The 19,403-nt window shown below is 40.1% G+C and overlaps 1 protein-coding gene across 1 annotated transcript in view; it reads right to left on the bottom strand.

Annotated features, from left to right (window-relative positions):
• Aff3 (AF4/FMR2 family member 3) overlaps positions 1-19,403 on the bottom strand; it is a 400,239-nt gene that overhangs the window by 227,476 nt on the left and 153,360 nt on the right. The gene's annotated exons all lie outside the window — the stretch shown is intronic.

Below are 19,403 nucleotides of genomic sequence, written 5' to 3'. Positions count from 1 at the left end.
AGGGTGGAATAAAGCAATCTTGGCCTAAGGCAATGTTTAAGGCAGGGAGTGCTGACTGAGGGATTTGCCCTGATGGCCACCTCTCTTTGGTCAGTTCTTATGTGGCTGTTTCCCCTTCCCTGGCATGCTGGCCCACATACATATGCATGCCCATGGACTCCGCCCAGAGCTCTCCCTCTATGTTAATTTAAGTGAGGAAGCTCTTAGAAACACAGAAAAAGTTCTACAACTCCGAGAGCCATCTACCCTGGGATTCATTCAAGTGTTGAAACCATTGACTTTACCACAAAGTAGAACCAGTCGACCCATGAAATATACGCCACGGACCAGATGGGTTCGGTGGTTACTACCGCTTAAATAGAAGTCTAGTTCACAACCCTCAAATCCTACTCTGAGTGGCAGGGTGATTCCAAAGCTAAATACCGAAAAAGAGCAGCCACAATCCTCTGGGCATTGCCAAGTATGCTGGTATCAGATATCACCAGAGTCACTTGTTCTGCTGTCACCCATGCTCCCTGCACTGTCGGCAGCTCTGAGGTGTGGCGGCCTCAGGTCACAGCTGATTGGAGGAAATGTTAAGCTCCACAGACACTGTTTAGTTACTGCTGGTTACACAGCAAAGAGCAGTGGTTTTATGGGAACATAAAAGCAATGAGCATCTACTGTTGGGTGTGCAGCCTGTGGTCCCAGGAAAGTCATTCTGCAGGCCCTGTAATTTAAGGGTGCCAACCACAGCACAGTGTGACATACTAGAATGGGATATTTTTGTGCTCTGTTAATCAAACCCACTGCCCTTTCTTCACAACTCTCTCTCCTCCAGGAATGCCATCTGTGCCTTTTGTAGTTTTTTAAGCTAATTCCAAAGCATCCGTTGGGTCATAGCTCACCCACAGTTTCCTCAAAGTGGCTATACTTGACCCTGGCATTCTCAGTAGCATGCCCTTCCTCATCTTAGCCTCCCCACAACTGCAATTCAATACCCAGAGCTCTCCCCCCATTTAGAACACACACCATGTGCAGAGTCTCTGTCATTCTGGACTGTGTTCCACACTGTATGTATTGTATACAATATGCATGTCAGCTGATAGCAAGCAAAGTAATGAATGCATTTCTTTTCTGTAGTCCTTGTGTTTAAGCTTGTCTTTTTTGAAACAGGGTCTTACTACACAGCCTAGGCTACTTTGAAATCTACCATCCCCCTGCCTCAACCTCCCAAGTTCTAGGATTATATCATTACCACTCCAGGGTACTTCCTGATATCCTGAGGTTGATCAGAATCTACCCTAGATGTTCAAAGGATGACAGAAGATCCCAGAGATGTATGCCACCTTACCCCTTGGGTCTTCTGTGCAACAATTTTCCTTGGAACTCAAGGGGTACCTCAAGAAAGGTACTATAATGGTTTGGATCTTCAGGGCTCCAGTTGCACTAGAGTAGATGAATGGGGCACAATATTGAAGGAAGTCTAATTCAAAAGGCACTGAGGCAAAACCAATGACTTTGACAGGAAAATTGTGCTCCAAATAAAGGGCTCTATCCAAAATTACTAAGGCAGCAAGTGGCAGGCAATGCAGGAGCCACGCATATTTTCAGCAGTCCTCTAGTGACTTTTCTATTTCAGGCAAGCTCCCTACACTCAATCCTTGGGGCTGTCTCTAGTTGATTTGAGGTCCATGTTTGAAGTGGGGAAATGGAAAGATTTTGATAACATTTTGATGAATTTCTTCATCTTTTTGATGTTATACTTAGTCATGCATGGTCTCTCAGTCAACTAACCTCCACATGATACAGAAAGAAAAGAGAAGGGAAATAGGAGAGGAAAGAGAGCGTCAAAAATAATTATCCCTCCTAACTAATAAAACAAACAGGAAGTGTATATGTCCTCAGAAATGGGAGCATAGAATTCCACCTGGTGTTTTTCAAATGCACCGAAGGGAAGGGGTAGGTCAATGAGTAGGAGAGGGAAAGGGGCCAGGGAAGCTTTCTGCCTTTGGGAATCTTCCTCAAGTCTGATTTCTACTATAGTTGTGTGCTTTGATTATATTTACAATTTTAAAACTTTGTGTTTATGAGTGAGGCTAAAACGTGCATGCAATTTACATCTTCAAAATTGTGTTTATATTTTTCACAATAAAATCACTGCTTCCCTTGGAAAGGGACCCACTGAGAAGGAGGCTGCACAATGTAAATTTTAATTACTCGGTATTTTTTTTTTTTTTGAGGTTTTGTGGCTGTTGTCTCATGCTGAGTCGCTGAGCTGTTGCTCCGTATTTACTGTGACTTTGATGAACCCCCTTCATTTTTCTATCATTACATTTTGAAATCTGTCAAAACAGTCTCACCTCATTGAAACTCCAACTAAACTTCAATTAAAAGCCAGTATCCCTGGCTGATTCTCCTCCACAGCCTTGGTTGTTAGATGCTTTCCCCACTACCACTCACACCCACTGCACAGCCTGCCAGGGAAATGTGAGGACTGAAGTTCTGGGAAAGGAGATCTCAAGAAGCAGCCAGGAGCATCATGTCGCTGACAGCCGAAATCCCTAATTACCATGCCGAGCACAGCACACTGGAAGAAGCAAGGCTTAAGGAGAAAAGGCTCCATCAAATCATGGTGAAATGGCATTTCATGGCAGAGGCGATGAACTGCACACAGGACACATTTTGAAAACAGTTTAACTCTTCATCAGTCACATTTCAAGGAAACTTTCATTCATAAACGATGCTAACAACACAACGACTCTGTTATCAAAGCCTCAAAAGACCCTTGAGCATTTAGAAATTGTTTACCCCCCCATACACCCAAATATACAGGGCTATTTTTTAAACAAATCTTACTGTCTTTTATTTACAGAAAACCTGAGGCAAAGAAATTAGGTATTCTATCAATGCTATGAAAACAGTTCCCGAAGATCTAAGCTAACACGAGGAACTGCCATAACTCTGTGGGAAGTCCCATCTCTAAGATTAAGCCCCGGACTTGCCCTAGCTCTTAAGGGTGACTTGTGAGCAATGAGGCAGATGGCCCACGGTCTCTAAATTCTGCTTCTCTTAACCTATCCTGACATGCCAACATAAAAGGGCTGCACTCTGCCTCCCCTCATCTGAAGCTGGAGGCTCCGTTCTTCTCTGCCCTTCAGACTCTCCACCTTACCTGCTCTGGCATTCCCACCCAGCTCAGACTCTGGAATGCTAGTGCCACCACCAGCATTGAGGCACCCAGACACTCAGAGAGAGACAAGCAAAAGTGAAATAAAAGAGACCGGAGAAAAAGGGCACTCATAGGCGGTGAATTACCAATACCAACTGGAGGGCAGATTACAGAGTTGGGGGTACACTGCAGAATGAGGAAGAGACAGGGCAAAGCAGACATTTTAGTAAAGCAGACATTTTAGTAAGGATGGAAGGACGCAGGCCTGTCACTGTTAGAGATCCTTAACCCACCTGTTTTCCCTAACAAACTAAGGGCACTACCAACCAAAATAAAAATAAACAAACTATTGTGAAAGGAAATAGAACATTTGAACAAAAAATTATATAAGGTTATGATGATAGATAAAATGAACTTAGAACACACTGTTAATAAAAACACATGAGGTTTGAAACTTTTTGAAGAAAAAACTGATTTATGAGATAGGTAGGACTTACAGCCCAGAGGCAACAAGTAACATAAAAAAAATCACCTTCCAGTCAGATAATTGAAGTGTTTTGAAGGCTTTTCTCTTTATAAAATTTCTACTATAAGTAGAAATTTATAGAAAACAGTAACAGGTTATTTTTTTTATTAAATTAGAAAAAAAGGGAATTCTCAATCAACAACCCATGTGAAAATAAGTATAAAATCCTTAATTCCTTATTAATACATATCACCCAGTAAAACATCAGAGTTAATGGTATGTACCCCAGGAATACAGCAGGGAGTTAATATTTAATTTTAGCGACCTTTGAAAGTACTATATCCAGTTGTTAAGAAAAATAAAATTATGAAGTTTGAAGGTAAATGGATAAGAGCTAGAAACAATTATCCTGTTGAGTCACTGGCCAAATGGGTCCCTTAAACTCCTCCCCCAAAACTCAAAAGCTATTGCCAAGGCTATAGGTTATCCTTCACAATCTGACAGTAAGACTCTGTTGCTGAAGACACCCATTACTATGCCATTGGACTTGGAGAAATCAAGCTGATACACAACTAGAAGCTTCTACTGACTAGCACTCATGGTCCTAGAGGGCACTTGCATACCACCAGAAGAAAGTAATCATTAATATCATTCAGCTACAAACTTGGCCCTACAGCGACTGGCCTACAAGATATACAAGCCCAATAGTGGTACAAATGTTATAGGGGTAACCAACCTCAAGGGTACTTACTATATGATACCTGTTGAATGACAAAATAAGTCAAAAGTTGTGGGTTTGGAGGAAATGGCTTAGTTAGTGAAGTACTTAATACAAGCATGAAACCCTGAGTTTGGATCCCCATGTCCATGTAAAAAGTCACACACAGCAGCATGCTTTGTAACTCTGGTGTTTGGGAGTGAGTGTGGGAGAGACAGGCAAATCCCCAGAATTCACTGGCTAGTCACAGTGCAGCCCATCAGTGAGCTCTGGGCTCAGCTAGTGACCCTGTCTTAAAAAAATAAAATGGAGAATAACAGAAGAAGACATCAGATTGGAACCTCTGGTCTCCACATGTGTGTGCATATATCTTTATGCACACACAAAAATGCACTCACACAAACACTACACATGCACAAATAAAATAAAATAACAAACACCACTAAAAATTGAAGTTCTGGATACTTTAAGAAACTATCTGTGTCATGAGAGATGTCTTTGCTTTCCCTGAAACAGTAGCAAATAACAGCTGCCTTAAAGACTAATTCTTAGAACATCAACATGTATTCACTTCATTAAAATTAAACTTATATCTATTAGCACATAAACTACTCACAGGCCACTTAACCTCCTAATTCCCACACTGGTACCTGTAAATCAAGCCTTTAGTGAGCAAGCAACATTAGTAAAGGGTGGCTGGCTGAGCAGCCCCCTTACGAAAACTTCAGTTTGAAATATATTGAGCATGGGAAAGAATGTCACAAGTGGAGAATTCCACATCTCATCTCAAATGATGCATCATGGTCAAAAAGCAGGTACATAAAAATACTACATAAGGTTTTCTACACTCTGTGTGTGTAAAGTACACACCAACCATGAATTCTGTTTAGACTTCAGTCTCATCCCATACAACCTCATTATACATATGAAAATATTCCAAAATATGTTTTAAAAACCAAATTATGCAATGCTTAATCCTAGGAATTTTTAGATAGAAAATCAACTATTACAGGTTTACTATCTCTACCCGATTCTTAGCAACAGGACAAGGCCTCCCAGTTATATTCTGATAATGGAAGCTAGTGAATCCAATCAATGCTTGTAGTTAGAAGTGCATGTGGTTGTCGGTAAGTTTGGTGGTCTATCAGTGTGCTGCCCTTGTCAAAAGCCTATTGACACCATGAAGAAATTAGAACCAGAGATAGTGACTTTACATGTTTGTCACTAATTGATATTGAGTGCTTTTCTGCGGGGTCATGTCTCAATAAAGTGCCCAGTGCTGGAAGTCAGGGTCATCTTCCACACTGCCCTGTCAACAAGAGGTAAAGAAATCACAAGGCAGTCATAATTGAACACTTGTAATGGACATTGACAAGAACATGGCAAGACCTCTCCATTCTTTCATCTCAAATCACTCCTTCCAGCAAGAAGACGACCAGCAGGCTCAGAGGGTGACAAGACTGAGCTGCTCAACACTCACTCGCCAGGCAAGCCTTCAGGGAGACATCTGAAATGCACCATTTCCCATTTAGTGTCTTCCTGAATCTCATCCTGTCCCCAATTATCTATCTGCCTCCTAATCTAATAAGGAGCAAATAATATGTTCTTTGTGGGCAGCAGAAGGCTTGCTGATAGGATAACTCTAAAACACATCCTCTAAAAGGATAAAGAGAAATACACAGGAAAAACACATTTGGTTATCACATATCACCACAAATGGGTTTTCCTTCTCTAATCATGAAATTCAGAACAGAGACTTGCAAGACGGAAAGAGTAATCCAACAAGGCTGATGAAATTAGCCAATTAGAGAAACTTAGGACTACCCTAATTTGTGTCCCCAGGTTAGACATATAATCAATTCTCTCTCAACCAAGAATGGAAATGGCACTGTGGTGCTGTGCATTTGACAATACAGGCTGAAATCCCTTACTCCAAACATTCTAAACCGTGCTCTCGATTTCAGATTTTAATGTTGACTAGTTTCCTTTGCATTGCTCTGATAAAATACCATGAACAAATGCAACCTGGGAGAGAGGTTTATTAGGCTTACTGGTCATCTTCCATCAACAGGAGATGTTAAGGCAGGAACTTGAATCAGGAACCTGGAGTCAGGAACTGAAGCAGAGACTGCACAGGAATGCTGCCCACTACTTAAGACTTTGGGGCTTCAGTTCAGTTCAGTTTGCTTAATTATACAACCCAGCACCACTTGCCCAGGGGTAGTGTCATCCACAGTGACACTCTTAGATCAATAATTATTCAAGAAAATGATCCCCCCAAATTGCAGAAAGGGCAATGGAAAGGAGACATTTCCTCAACTGACATTCACTCTTCCCAGCTGACAAAACATGAACCAGATCAAAAATACTTCCATGAACGGATGTGATCTCAGCAGTGGAACTCAAGATTAAGCATGAAATTTGTTGAGGCTTTGTTTTTATTCATTAATTTTGTATGCACATGTAAATGTGCACACGTGTGTCTTGTGTTTGTGTGTGGATTCAAGTATGTGGGGAGTGTATGTGGAGGCCAGATGACAACCTTGGGTGTCTTTCTCAGGAGTGTTGTTCACCTCTTTTGAGACAGGAACTCTCATTGGCTTGCAGCTTCCCAATTATGCTAGACTGGCTCACCAGTTAGTCCCAGGGATTCTACTGTTCTTGACTTCCCAGCTTCCGGATTACTACCAGGACTGGCATTTTCCCTAGGTTCTCAGGATTGAACTCCTTATTCTTGTGAAGTAAACACTTTACTGACAATCTATCTACCCCGCCCTTACATAGTTATGTTTTCTGCATTTTAACTGCAAGAGAACACATTAGTATCTTCCACATGAGGCATGATTGTTATTTCTCAAAAAGTTTGGGATTTTGGAGTACTTTAAACTTGAGGCTTTTGGATAAATATAGGCCAACCTATATTTTCTTTGGAGCAGTCCGTTCATCTTATTTAATTATTTATCTAAGATAAATATGACTTACGAGCAGCCTTTCTTATGCCATGCCTGTTATGAGTTTTTCTCTCCACTCTCCTTGGACCTACTCACCAACACGTCTCAGGTCTGTGTGACCCCACAGAAGGGTTCATTCTGTCTACCCAACATGACTTGTTTCTACAAATGCTCTCCAAAGAAACATGACATTAAATGTATGAAAAAAGAAAACAAATCTAAATCCAGCTGACATGAGCAGAGGAAAAAGCCTGTCAGGGTCGAGCAAGAATTACTGGAGACCATGACTGAGAAATTCACACCTAGTTTTGTTAGTAGGTGAGAACCTGGCAGAAATCAAGTTTGATATTTTTTATTTCCAGATTAAAGATGCTACTTTCTGAAATTTGCAGCCTCTCATGGTAGTTTCATATTAAGTCCAGTGACATAGTTTTATGTTCATTTGGGAAAGTATTTGCAAGTTACTAGTAAGAGATCTTGAGGAGACAAAAACATGTATCTTCTCCCTCTTTGACATCTATGTATTAAGCAATTACTGGAGAAATAGTATGTGGGTCTTGTCATGAGGCAAATTAAGTCTGTTTGCTTCTGGACCATGGGTCATCTGGGAATTAAGCTGGCACTAATCATGCATTTCCCTCTATCTGGGCAGGCCTCAGAAAGTCCCTGGAAGGGACTGCTGATCACTGGATTTCCATGAAGAATGTCACTGGGTCAAGTTATCTGGTAGTCCTCTCTAGAAAGTTCTTTACATCATGTCTGTTTGTCCAAAGCCTCAGGTGAGACCTTGTACAAAGGAAATCTTTGCACTTCTGTTCTCTCAGGTCTTCATCTCATGCAGTTCTCATTCAATGGGAGGAAGTTACCATTAGCAAACCAGTATTTTGCAAAGAAATAGACACCACACTGATACATTACAGCTTGCAAGTGCACAGAATGTGAACATGCCTTCTTTAATGGTTCACTAGCATCGTAAGATCAGCTCCTTAGAACACTGTCAAAGAAAACCATTTGCTTAGGTCATCCCAAGTCTTCGGCTTCTTTCTCTCTCTCTCTCTACAGCAAGAAACTTCCATCTCCAGGGGTAAAAATCAGCAACTGAATTTACCAAAAATAAAAACGCTTGGTACAAAAAAATCTAACTAAGACTCTTAGCAATAGCAGAACGGGTACCTGAACTGACCTTTTCCCCTGTAATCAGATTGAATACCATAACTCTTATCACAGAGCCTTTATCCAGTAACTGATAGAAGCAGATGCAGAGATCCACAGTCAAGGACCAGGCCAATCTCTGAGAGTCCAGTAGAAGAAAGAGAAAAGGGATTATATAAGCAAGGGAGAGTCAAGATCAGGACAGGGAAATCTACAGAGACAGCTGAACCAAGTTTGTGGGAACTCACAAACTCTAGATGGACAGTTGGGGTACCTGCATGGGACTGAACTAGGTCCTCTGCATGTGAGCAACAGTTCTGTAACTTGATCTGTGTGAGGAACCTCTGGCAGTGGGACCAGGATCTACCCCTGTTTTTGCATGAGCCTGCTCTTTTGAACCCATTCCCTATGGTGGGATGCCTTACTCAGCCTTGATGCAGGGGGTAAGGACTTGGTCCTGCCTCAACTTAGTGTGCCTCAACTTGACTCTCCATGAGAAGCCTGGGGGATAGGTTGGGGGAGAAGTGGAGGGGAAAAGGAGGAGAGGTGGGAGGGGGAACTGTGGTTGGTTGTAAAATGAGTAAAAAATAAATAAATAAAATAAAAATATAATTGTTGTACCCCTAATATTATGTTGCAATAACTTAACAAGAAAGGATTGGCTTGTGCTAAAATTAGCAAGAACAGTCAAATTAAATCAGAAAGTGTAAATGAAAATTGTCAAGGTCTTTCTCTCTTTAACACCATTGCTTAAATGCTTAGAGAAAAGAAGGTAATTCTGGTATTTGCCAACCTTTCCCTCAACAAATAAACATCAAAGAATAAGTAAAATATTAAGTTTTGGGACTTGATTCTAGCACTGGAAAAATAACTAAACTTAAGAAAGTTTCACTTAAGACTGAAGATGGCACTGAGAAGGTCAGTGACAGTCAAGAAATGAATGGCAAGGACTATCTAATGTAATTCATGGCTGAGGAGACAGTGGGGAAGTCTGCAGGGCAGTCCACATAGTAAAAATGAGTGAGCCCAACCCCAGCTGAGGTAGAGTCCAGAGTGTGATGCTACAAAGCCAACAGATGATACAACAAAACTTGTTTCAGTTAGCTGACTCCTGCCTTCAATTGCAAAGACAAATCAGACGGGAATTCATATCTCAGTTGGGTACGAATACCAAGACAGTGCTTTTAGCCATTTTACATGGCAGTGTTTGCCAACCAACAAGCCAGAACAACATCTCAAAATACCACCAATGACATCAAAAGGACTTGTTGTTATGGCTGTAACACCAACCACATTTAAAGAAACTATCCCTGTATCAAGAAAATACATCTCTACTAACAGATGCAGAGTCTGTTGTGGGATTCCAAGGATCACACCAAAACCTGAGTGGTTTAGCACAGGAACCATGGGCTTTTGCAAACCCAATCTTCTCACAGGGTGCCTGGACCACTCCTACCTTTTCTATACTTCAACTTTCTCATTCTTGTTTTTCCTATAAGTGTGTGTTTTATGTATGTGTCCATGCCTGTGTGCAGATGCCTAAAGGGCCAGAAAAAGGTGTCAGATCCCCTGAAGCGAGAGTGAAAGGTGGTCTTGAGCCACTAAATGTGGGTGTTGGGAACCAAACTCCAGTTGTCTGAAAGAGCAGCAAGTGCTCTCAATTACTGAGCCATTTTTTTTTCTAGCTTCCAAATTGTGGTAAGCTTTGCATTATTTACTTATTTTGTGACTGTAAGTACATGGGTGTGGGCATGGCATGACACATAATTTGTGATTACATTTTCTTTTACTTCCATAATGGTCCCAGGGATCAGACTCAAATCACCAGGCTTGGTAGCAAGGGCTCCTCATCAGCTGAGTGATTTCATTGGCTCTACCTTTCTCATTCTGAAAAACGAGGATAATAATAGTAGCAAGTATACATGAGGACTAAATGAGGCATTGCATACAAAATGTTGAGCAGGTGCCTTCCACATGACAGTTGATCACTGAAGAGGAATAATTCCTAATTTTAGTATTGCACAGACGTCATTTCAAACATATAGGAAAGTAATAGTTACTAACAGGCTATATGAGTTCATGAAGACCAGATAATGTTAGCTCTACTATATTCCCTGCATCTAAAGTGCCAGGGGGCTTCTGGATTTCTGTAGGACATCTGTCAAGGTCTTAAGAGATTTCACAGAGGGCAGATGGAAAATTAGCTACTCATATATTTAGATGAACTGGTAGTTAGTTAATGACCTTTCCTAACTTATTTTTTAAACTAATTTTCTTTTCTTTTTTTTTTTTGAGACAGGGTTTCTCTGTATATTTTGGAGCCTGGAACTCACTTTGTAGAGCAGGCTGGCCTCAAACTCAGAGTTCCACCTGCCTCTGCCTTGTAAGCGCTGTTATTAAAGGCCTGTGCTACCATCACCCTGCTTAAATTAAATTTTTAATAATTTATTTTCATTTGCATTGATTGATCTTTTGCCTGCATGCATGTCTGTGTGAGAGTGTTGGATCCTGGAGTTACAGACAGTTGTGAGCTGCCATGTGGGTGCTAGGAATTGAACCTGGGTCCTCTGGAAGATCAGCAAAGTGCTCTTAAGAGGTGAGGCATCTTGCCTGCCTGCCTTCCTGCCTGCCTGCCTGCCTGCCTGCCTGCCTGCCTGCCTGCCTCCCTTTACCAGGGCCCATGTTGGACCCTCAGCACTTAGCAATGTAATTCTGGCTCTTCTCAGTCAATGTTTAAGAAAAGGTTGAAAGACCTTACAGGTTGGGATGAGTTCTTTGTAAAACCCCTAAAGAGACTACAAAGACTTTTTTGATAGTATGAGTACAAAAGTACAAATAGTTATTACAGTGTTCAATAAATTAGCTGAATTAGGCAGATATTTGAGAGAATAAATAGTTGTATTATTATAAACATGGCAGTCTATCACAATCCTGCTCACAGTTTTTAAATTTGACTATTTTAGCTGTGTACTTAGCAAACTATGGAAGATGCTATCCACGGTACAATATTTCCTCCCACTATACTGAGAAAATTAACATAGCAACAACTTTTGGCAAAGAAGTGGTTAAAATCAATATTCAGAAAAATATGAAACTTAGGAAAAATGCTGGGTACTATGGTATCAATATGGTTTTAAAGGTGTGTTTCTCAAAGGTTTGGATGCTGGGGCTTGGTCTATATGTCAATACTGGAAGATGAATGGACCTCTGAGCTGCAGCATGGGCACTGCCCAGCCAGACAGAGGTTTATCCTGCTCAGTGGAGTGAATTAGTTTTTTTGTGTGAATGGGTTATTAAAGAGCAAGGCCACATCTCAAGGCTGCTCCCTTCTGGAAGTAGCAGTGTCTCTTTCTGGTTTGCTGCCAAGAGCCCTCTTCTGAGGACATTGGTGTCATGCACTTGGACCCACCAGCCATCATTAGGTCTTACTAAGCCTCTTTATTTTATGAAGTAGCATGTCTCAACAACTGTGATCATGACAACAAAAAGGAGCAAAACACAGGTGGAGCCTTGTTTTCTATGAAAGTGAGCAGGCTCTCTTAAGACAAGTCAGGTTTTCCAGTCTGCAGTAGCAAACACTGGTGGTGGTGGGGTGTCCATGGAATTCCCCAGCATTGCTGATGTCGACTTCTACTGTGTTCACAGCTGAACTTCAGCTGCCCACGTTCCTAAATTCCTCTTCCCTAAGTTTCTCAGTTCTTACCTGTTGTTTTTGCTTTGTTTTGTTTTTTGAAAGGAAATACAGCACTATAGGAAAGCATCAGAATTGTTTTTTACATTTTTTACATTTCTGTGTGTGCTGGAATTTACCTTTTATAATGCCATCTCCTACTCTGAGCACTGTTTGAGGCTTTCATGGATACTCGCCGGTGGCAAAACTGAGGCTCAGAGGAGAGAAATATCAACCCAAAGCACACAGACTCTCGATTTTTTGCACTTGGGTAATTTTGGCTGCCGATAAATCAACATTTCCATTTAGCTGAGCTGACGCTCCCTTTTCTCTCCCCGGAAACTGTAACAGCTAGAAAGACTTGCCCAGTGAAGCCCAGCCTAAACCACTATAGACACATGGTTGCAGCAATAAACAGCTATCTTCAACTCCCACTGTACTTCTGAGCTGAGAGACGGGATTTGTTATTCTACTAATAAACAACCTGCCAACACTTCCAACAATTAGAGCAAATGGTCCTTTTCTAGATACAGCAGAGTGTAACCTTCAATAGTAACTTTTCTCCTCCAATTGCTCAGGTCTAAGACCAAACAGCTCTGGCCTGAAGTCACGAAGGCAGTTAATGCAAGGTGTTTTATGCCAGTCACGGGCTGGGAGCAATGCTGATCAAGGGCAGAACATACCAAAATGAGGCGGTGACACAGCAGCCAGGCATGGCTGGCCTGCTACATTAACCACCTTGTGAGCTGAACAGACACCCCAGCAGTCCCGTATCTCATTTACAAGAAAGAAACCAAGGCTTCTTAATAGGGACACTGGTGAGTTTAGTGTCATTGCCACATGCCTTTAAAAGGAAAGGCCTGGAGCCAGTGCTGATCAATACAGCCTGTCCTACTTCCTGCTCTCATTCTGTGAGGCAAGAAAATGCCTATATATTGGCACTAATCCCATTGTGTCCCAATGAAGAAAATGATAACCCAAGAGACTGTCTATTTAATAATATACTGTTGGATTTTAGAACAACAAAAGCAAATAGGACAACAGAACCAAGGAAGTAAAACAATCAGAAAGGCAGAAAAGCTTCTTGAAAACACACCAGAATAAGATAAAAGTCAAAAGAAGAAGGTAGTCATGCCCGGAGCACTAGCTGACTTCTAAAATCTCTAGTTCCTAGAAAGTTGGCTGTCATTTTTAACTCCTATGCTCACTGATTCACAGAGGACAGGTGTTGTGCTGGTGCTAGAAGGATTGAACAAAGCAGGGTCTACCTTCCATAGAGCTGACATTCTATGTGGTGGCCAGCAATAAATAAATCAACATGACTACTGTAGAAAATGGGCTATCCCTACATGAAAGTAAGAGCAGACTGAAAGTGCTGGTATAGTCATTAGGGTTCCTCTCAGCACTAATGGACCTCTTATCTGAAAGGATGGTGAGGCCTGGTTTCCTGAGTGGAAATCCTAAAATGAGAGCTCACACTAATAACAATGGGTATAAAAGACAAAAGCAAACAATATAAAATGGAAAAGCTACACAATATGCAATCGCCATTTCTATATGCCCAAGACCATTATTTATAATTTCATTGCAGCCATTCTCAAAAGGTAGAGAACGAATCACAGGTTTTTGAAAAGAAATTTTGCAAATAACATGGCAGTATTGCAAAATGCAAATGCAAATGCTGCCGAGCCATCTGCTCAGTATTACGGCAACATTGGGGAAGGCTCTGAAAGAAATGATGTTTGAAATCATTAAAAAAATAACATGTCAAGTTTAAAATACTCAAGGATCTTAGAAGCAGCATCAACACATTCAGCAACCATATGGCCCTACAGCAGGTTAAAAAAAAATCACCCTGCTTGTGGTTTCTACTTCAGCCCAATGGTTTCTAAAGTATGCCCCCCTTTCCAACTTGAGCACTTTTGCCCTATTGAATTCCTCGATGTTTACAATTTCTTGAATTATACTTAAATACAATAATCAATTCACTTTTTCTCAAGTATGAGATGATATGGTGAGGGAGATGGAGGCAGCTGTTCCAGAAGACAGGATGTGTAGGTGGCAGGTAGAACTGTTGAGCACGTCTAGTTTTTACCATTGACTTAGGAGACTGATTACACAGTCTCAGTCATAACTGCCAATCTCACTAGAGAGTACAAATTTCCAGGCACAGTGCTAAGTGCTTTGCACTCATCATTCAGTCATCACAGTTTCGTAAAGCATATTCTATTATTACCCACATTTTGTACCTGTGCCTCTCCCTCATCAAGGTCATCCATCATACATGTGGTATGTGGCAGGGTCAAATGTGTGAACCCCATTTCATGGACCACATCTAACGCCTTCAACCACAATTATACATGTCAGTGATCAGTGTTCAGGTGGCTGTGGGAACAGACTTGTGTTGACTTTTCAAGGTTAATAAAAGTCTCAAGATTAAAAGTAATTTTCCAGGTTAAAAACTCAATGAGTATCTCAGAGTAGAGCTAGCTCCCTTGTCTTACCAAGAAGGAAATCAAGAAGCACCTTTAGTCCAACTAAAAAGAAAAAAAAATCTCCCAGAGACAGAAGACACAGTAAGAGTTTCAGAGTCTAGAAGACAATAGTCAGTGGAGGAAACAAACACCTGACATGATTGCAGAACACTGAGATTAAAAACAGAGTTCTAGAAAGAGGAATCACAAATGGCTCAGAAGTATGAAGAAATATTCAATGTCCTTAATCACCAGGGAAATGCAGATCAAAATGAGTTTGAGATTTCATCTTACAATAGCCTAGATGCCCATCAATGAATGAATATATAAAGAAAATCTGGCACACTTACACAATGGAATATTACTCAGGTTTTTTTTTTTAAATGACATAAAATTCAGAGGTAAATGAATAGAGCTAGAAAAACTCATGTTGAGAGGGGTAACCCAGACCCAAAAAAGACAACTATGGTATATATTCACTTTCATGTGCATGTTAGCTGTTCAGGCCAATTTTATTTTTATGTGTTTTATGTGTATATAAATGTGTGTCTTGAGTTTGTATGTGTTCTTTGTTCTTTTACTTTGGCTGCCCCACCCCGGCTTTGCTTGTTTTGTCTTATTTTGTTTATTATTATTATTATTATTATTATTATTATTATTATTATTATTATTATTATAATGAAAGAAAAAGAAAGGTTGTGGATTTTGGTGGGTGGGGAAGTAGGGAGTAGCTGAAGAGGGGAAACACTAATTTTATTGTTTTGGGACCTCCGGGACTCTCTTGACCAACAACTAGAGGGATATTAGGCTTTTTATTTATCAACCTATGGTTCGGGAAGGAGCACTGTCTTTTTTATTTGGTAACTAATGGAACTCTTGTATGAAATATAGATATATATTATATTATATATTATATATGGTTTCCATGTGGCATTTTCAAACATCCTTAGTTTTAGCTGTCCCTCCCAATACCCTTCTCTACTTTACCCTTTCATCCAAATCCTCCCTCCCATTATTCCTCATTCTCCCTCCTAATACCTGTCTTCTACTATCTTTGCTTCTCTTAGGATCTTTCTCCCTCCTTTTGCTCTCCCTGCCAAAGCTCAGGGATCATCAAGGGAAATCGAGGCAGGGGGATTTTAAATGCCAGAAGTTGGGGGGAAGAAAAGATGGGATACACACAGCATTTAGAAGGGGTTGGAAATGGATCTGGGAGGAGTTAGTAAGGATAGAGAGAGGTGAATATGATCAACACACAACGTAATCAGTATGAAATTCTCAAAGAAATAATGTAGTTTGTCAGATGTTAATTTGACTAGAGATATACAGAAGTAAACAAAACTTGAATTTTGACTTGCACTGAGGAATTGAGAATGTTTTAGACCTAAGTATAATAACCACAGTACATAATTTCCAGAAACAAAGGCAAAACCTTAATGACTCTGAGGTAAAATATCAGTTATAGTTTTCAAAATTATCCTTTGTTTTTATTTCTAAGCATGTGCTGCATGTCTGTATGTGAATCATGTTATGCCTAAGGAGGCCAGAACAGGACCTCAGATTCCCTAGGGTTGTATTTACTGGTGGCTGTGAGCTGTCATGTGGGTGCTGGGAAACAAAGCTGGTTCTTTGCAAGAGCAGGAAGCCGAGTGCAGTCTAACCTTAACCACTGAACGATCTCTTCAGCTTGACCTTAACCATTAAATGAACCATCTCTCCAGCCTAACTTTAACTACTGAACCATCTCTTCAGCCTGACCTTAACCACTGAACCCATGGGTATCAGTTCTTAAGATGCAAAAAAAGTACAAATTAAAAAGGGAACAATAAAGTTTACTTAAAATGAAAATTCTCTTCAAGCAATATGTAGGAGACTTGGGGAGAAGGCTCAGCAGGTAACGCATTTGTTTCTCAAGCATAAGAACCTGGGTTTGGATCTCCAGCACCCATGTAAAAATCTGGGTGCAGTATTGTATGCCCATAATCCCAGTGTGTGAGGGTTACAGTCAGAGAGAAGAGGATCTTTGGAGATTGATAGATAGCAAGTCTAGTCACATTGGCAAGATCCAGGTTCAATAAGAGATTCTGTCTTAAAATATGAGGTGGAGAATGATCTAGAAAAAACATAAACTATTGACCTCTGGCTTCCATACCTATAAGTGCATACATGAGCATATACACACATATGAGAAAAATATTTTAAAAATGGATAAAGGATCAGGATTCATTGAAAGGCAATGAAAAAATACTCAAATTCTTATTCTGGTGATGCCTGCCTAACTGCAAACACACTAAAGCCCATGGAAATACACATTATGTATGAATTGTGTGGATTATGTCTCATAAAGGTGACTCAAAACACAAGGAGAATCCAGAGTCTGGGAGGGCATATTTGCAAACTGGCTATTTGATAGATGACTTAGCCAAACTGTAGAACTCAACAACTTAACAAAACACGGGCAAAGACAAAAATATGGGGCATGTGGAAGAGATACAGAAGTCAAGTAAAAGAGCTAATGGTCAAGGCTGGACTAACAAATGGCAGGACTGTTGGATTATAATCAAAGTACCAATAAGTGTCATTGATTCCATCTTAATAAACAGTTGAAAAAATAAGGGAAAGAATAGAACTAAAATAATTTACATAGCTTTTCTATCTTTAAAGAGCTAGACTATAGCTCTCCATCTTTAAGTATAAGCTTCATAAAATCATTTCTTCAAAGGGGACAGCACAGAAGAGAAAAATAACCCCATAGTGGAGATGAACAACAAGCCCCCACTTCTCCCAGAGACCCAGGTCAGAAGCAGCAGTAAGTCACACTGACACACTCATCTTTGATAAGACATGATCAGAAAGAGATTTTCCTTCTGTGGTCTTCCAAATCTGTTACTTCAGTCCAACCACCAGTAAAACATCAGACAAGATCAAACTAGAGGCTTTTCTATAAATTCCTGTCACAATTTTAAAACCACAATTTTTAAAAGGCCATTAAAACCACATAAAGTCTGAGAAGTCTTCATAGTCTACAGCAGTCTAATGAGATACTACTATGAAATGTACAGTATTCTGGATGGGATTTTAGGATAAAAAAAAGGAAGCAAGCAAAACAAATCAATCTGAATAAAGCAGTAACTTGGTTATAATAAGTTATGAATCTGCTCATTAGCTGTGGCGAATATACCATACTAATGCAAGATGTCCACAATACAATTTTAATTAAGTCTCTATACAATATTCAAAACAACTGAAGCTACTGAATATAAGGAGAATAATGAAAAGCTTTGCTCCTAGAGGGAAAGACAACAGATGCCAATGATGAGATGAAACCAATGCTAAAAGGGTAAAAATCAAACTATGTCTTTAAAATTAATGGATTTGGGGAGTGAAGAGATGGCTCATCAGTTAAAAGCACTGAGCTGCTCTTCCAGATGACCTGGCTTTGATTCCCTGAATCCACATGGCAGCTCCTATCTGTCTGAAACTCCAGTCCCAGGGGGATCTGACCCCCTTCTGGCCTCTTTGGGCATGGTATACATGTGTTATACAGATATACACAAGGCAAAACACTCAAATACATAAAATTAAGTAGTTTTACAATTAGTGGATTCTGGTATACATATATTATGCTGTCCCCAAAAGGCACCAAAACTAGAATAAAAGTCTTAAAGGAGATCAAGACATAGTTAAAGTATTATACCGGGGATTATTTTGTATATAGTGTAAGACAAGTTCAATATTATGGAGCATTTGGGGATTATTCCAGTATACCAGTATTTGAGAAATTATGTTTTAAATGTTAAACAGCCATCTTATAAAAACTACCTGTGCCTTTTAAAACAAACAAGCATTTCTGGATAATGTGGCATTGTTAGGACCCCTTCTTAATTCCATGACATGGGGCTTCTGATCACTTGGGTATCAGATCATATAGAGGGATGTACTAGCCCAATTTGCAGTTCTCAAAGGGACCCCGAGACAGTATATTCAGAGACAGGTAGGAGTTTGGAAGGATATCCACATGATAATTCATGTGTTGCTGACAAAAGGACATGCAGAAGGGCACCAGTACACGCTCTCCTCCATGTGACATTAGACTGACAACTCGAAAGGAAGAAATTCTGCTAGGCATGGGAACATGTCTATAGTCCTGGCTATCGGTCAGTCGAGTCTGATGCAGAAGAATCACTTAAGGCCAGGGATCTGCAATCATCCTGGGAGATACACTAAATCCTATAAAAATGGGGGGCAGGGGTGCACCTAGCTATTTCCCACTTACTAAAGCTTTCTTAGACAAAGAACACAGAGACAGGTCTTTTCATCTTATTGAGCTACTTGCATAGATACAAAGGTTTCAAGATTGCTCAAATGAGTATTTATTTTCTCAATGGGAAAAATCAGTTAACCTGATCATTCGTCTAAATAAATGAATAGTCATAATTGGTATCTATTTGGTATTTATGATTGAGGGCCCTTTTGCAAGCTGTTGCTATAACTGTGTTATTTATTTGCAGGCATAACTGAGTAACTCAGAACACAATATTGCACCCTGTTTGTTTGCATTAATTGTGATTATCACAGTTAGTTTATAAGACTGAATAATATTTAACCCTAAAATAATTATGCTGATTATCAAATGATTTTGTAGCATATAGTTTTAATATAACCATTACATTCTCAGATGATTAACTAAGAATGGGCTTTTCTTTTCTGGGTCTTGCTTTACTTCCAGGAATACAGAAGTTTTTCCAAGTCATTCAGCCAGGAGCTCATTAGAAAAAGAAACTGAAGTGAACATATCTAGTGACTTTTAGGTACAATAAA

The sequence above is a fragment of the Cricetulus griseus genome (assembly GCF_003668045.3).
Source record: "Cricetulus griseus strain 17A/GY chromosome 1 unlocalized genomic scaffold, alternate assembly CriGri-PICRH-1.0 chr1_1, whole genome shotgun sequence".
Classification (NCBI taxonomy): domain Eukaryota; kingdom Metazoa; phylum Chordata; class Mammalia; order Rodentia; family Cricetidae; genus Cricetulus; species Cricetulus griseus.
This window is presented reverse-complemented; position numbering and strand designations above follow the sequence as displayed.